Source organism: Micropterus dolomieu, linkage group LG18 (genome assembly GCF_021292245.1).
Source record: "Micropterus dolomieu isolate WLL.071019.BEF.003 ecotype Adirondacks linkage group LG18, ASM2129224v1, whole genome shotgun sequence".
NCBI classification, from domain to species: domain Eukaryota; kingdom Metazoa; phylum Chordata; class Actinopteri; order Centrarchiformes; family Centrarchidae; genus Micropterus; species Micropterus dolomieu.
Genome location: NC_060167.1, coordinates 34,505 through 37,723, shown reverse-complemented (window position 1 = coordinate 37,723; position 3,219 = coordinate 34,505).

Sequence of the window (3,219 nt, the reverse complement as noted above, 5' to 3'; positions counted from 1 at the left end):
GGCTTCACAACAACTCCGTGGCTGTTCTTGAATGGCCCAGCCAGAGCCCCGACTTAAACCCAATTGAGCATCTCTGGAGAGACCTGAAAATGGCTGTCCACCAACGTTTACCATCCAACCTGACAGAACTGGAGAGGATCTGCAAGGAGGAATGGCAGAGGATACCCAAATCCAGATGTGAAAAACTTGTTGCATCTTTCCCAAAACGACTCATGGCTGTATTAGATCAAAAGGGTGCTTCTACTAAATACTGAGCAAAGGGTCTGAATACTTATGACCATGTGATATTTCAGTTTTTCTTTTTTAATAAATTTGCAAAAATTTCTACATTTCTGTTTTTTTCTGTCAAGATGGGGTGCTGAGTGTACATTACTGAGAAATAAAATGAACTTTTTTGATTTTTGGAAAATGGCTGCAATGAAACAAAGAGTGAAAAATTTAAAGGGGTCTGAATACTTTCCGTACCCACTGTATGCCGCACTTGATGGTGACTTGTACAATTGGCTTTGAGTTGGCTTCCAGACTTGTTTTCCACAGCCCCATTGAGTTCTTGTTGATCTTGTACATTTCCAAGCATTCCAGTATCCATGTATGTGGCATTGAGTCGTAGGCTTTCTTGCAGTCAGTCCAGGCGGTGCACAGATTGGTCTGCCTGGTCTTGCAGTCTCGAGTGACTGCTCTATCAACTGGTGCTTGGCTCCCCTGGTATTACTACCCATTCCTTTCTGGGCTCTGTCCATGTATTGAGCCACGTGCCTACTCATCTCGCTATGATGCCTGACAGGAGCTTCCATGTTGTGCAGAGGTTATTGGCCGGTATTTGGATGGGATTGTTCCCTTCCGGGGGTCCTTCATGATCAGGACTGTCCGTCCTTGGGTTAACCATTCTGGGTGGGTCCCATCCATCAGCAGTTGGTTCATTTGTGCTGCCAGGCGTTCATGGAGTGCAGTTATTTCTTCAGCCATTAGGTGTGGATCATGTCAGGGCCTGGTGCTGTCCAGCTCTTCATACCTGCCACTATTTCTTGGATGTCTGCCATGTCTGAGTACACTTTGGATGGTTCAGTGGAGAACATCTGGTTTATTCTCCTGGCTTCTGCTTCTTCCTTGTATCTCTTTAGGCTGGTAGCCAGAGTGGTGAGTCTTTGTTTGGCAGTCTCCAGAGCCTCAGGTATCGATAGCTTGTTATATTTCTTTGGTAGCCCCTTCTTTGCAACTTTCTGTAGCTCTGAGAGCTGACTAACCTCTCTTTGTGTTGCCTTGATCTTGGTCTCTAGCCTTCTCCTTCATGGGGGGTAATGCTCTTTGTGGCTTGTGGTGTTCATCTTATAGCCAAGCATCTCAAGGATAACTGTTATTGTGCGTACATCAGCTCATTGGTCTTGGTTATGGCTTTAGTATGGATAGTATGTAGTGCTGCTTTCACATCTTCTAGCAGACTTTCAGAGGGTACTTTGTCACATAGTCTTGGCAATCTTGGTCATTGTACTTGGGGGTCCAGCTTAGTTATGATCTACAAACGTAGGTCAGTCGCCCTTGTGTTGAGTGATTCTGTGCCGTAAGGGCTTGTTGTTATCGGGGCTTGGGACCCAGTCTCTGAGTGTGGGGATGATGATGACATCTCCCTGCTGTCCTGTCGTACTGGCTCCCCCTTGCCGTTGCATATATGTTGTACCTCATCAATCTCTAGTTGTGATAGGAACTGCCATTTGTGGATGTTAGAACACTGAGCTGGAAGTTGTTTCTTTGTCAGTGTTGATGATGGGTTTCGAAGCATCCATATATCCCATAGTCTCTGCATATAACCCCTCTCACCGGGATTGCTTGTATAGTAGCATTGCATCAGATCCACATTTTCTGCTCTAGTCCATGAATGTCTCAACTGTAGGTATGTATTTTACTTTATATTATGCTACCCTGAGCATGGCCAAGTAAATTTTATGTGTCAGCAAACAGCAAATAGACATTGAGCTTGGGAGGAATGAGGGGGGCGTCTTACCCCACACTACCCTACATGTGGGTGACAGGGAAATTTCCTTTAAGATTTTGCATCACTTCGACTCTGTAAAATCCTTTCTGGTGGAGTTTAAAAAAGTTATTGACATTATGTGCTCCTTAATGTAGAAACTATAAATAAATCATTTATTCTGATGTTGTACTTACACCAAGAAACTATGGCAAGATGTATGTAGATTTGTGATTAATAATATTTACAGTGATTTTGAACTACTGTATAAAAATGTAATTTTTGGTTCTGTGAATGTTGAATGTGAGCTTCAAGAGAAATATTCTTTGATTAACCTTATAATAACTTTTTGCTAAATATTATATCCAGAAATGTAAAATTACTAATGCTAAACCAATATTTACCTTACTCAAGAAAGAAATTAGACTATATATAGGAATGATAAACAGAGAAGACCCAAACACAGATCACAGTTGAGAGTTCACAGTTTATTCGATAAAGAATAGTGCAGGGAAGTTGGGCACAGGTTAGATCTTCGCAAAACGTTTCAAAAAGCAAACACAGATTTCAAAGCTGGCTGGTGCTGACACGACATACGCACAATAACACAACAATCAGGCGGGGACCGGGTGTCAGAGCCTCCCTCTTAAAGCCGTGGCAGATAGCGGAACACAGGTCAGGTGCGCTGATGAGGATGAATCTCAGGTGTGAGCAGAGCCTGCAGCAGACACGCCCCCAAGCTCCCAGACTGGAGGGAGAAACAACCAGAGACAGACAAACAAAAGCACACCAAGCTCCCCACAGGTAACCCAAACATAACGTCACCCTCACACACTCACACCAAGCTCCCCACAGGTAACCCAAACATAACGTCACCCTCACACACTCACACCAAGCTCCCCACAGGTAACCCAAACATAACGTCACCCTCACACACTCACACCAAGCTCCCCACAGGTAACCCAAACATAACGTCACCCTCACACACTCACACCAAGCTCCCCACAGGTAACCCAAACATAACGTCACCCTCACACACTCACACCAAGCTCCCCACAGGTAACCCAAACATAACGTCACCCTCACACACTCACACCAAGCTCCCCACAGGTAACCCAAACATAACGTCACCCTCACACACTCACACCAAGCTCCCCACAGGTAACCCAAACATAACGTCACCCTCACACACTCACACCAAGCTCCCCACAGGTAACCCAAACATAACGTCACCCTCACACACTCACACCAAG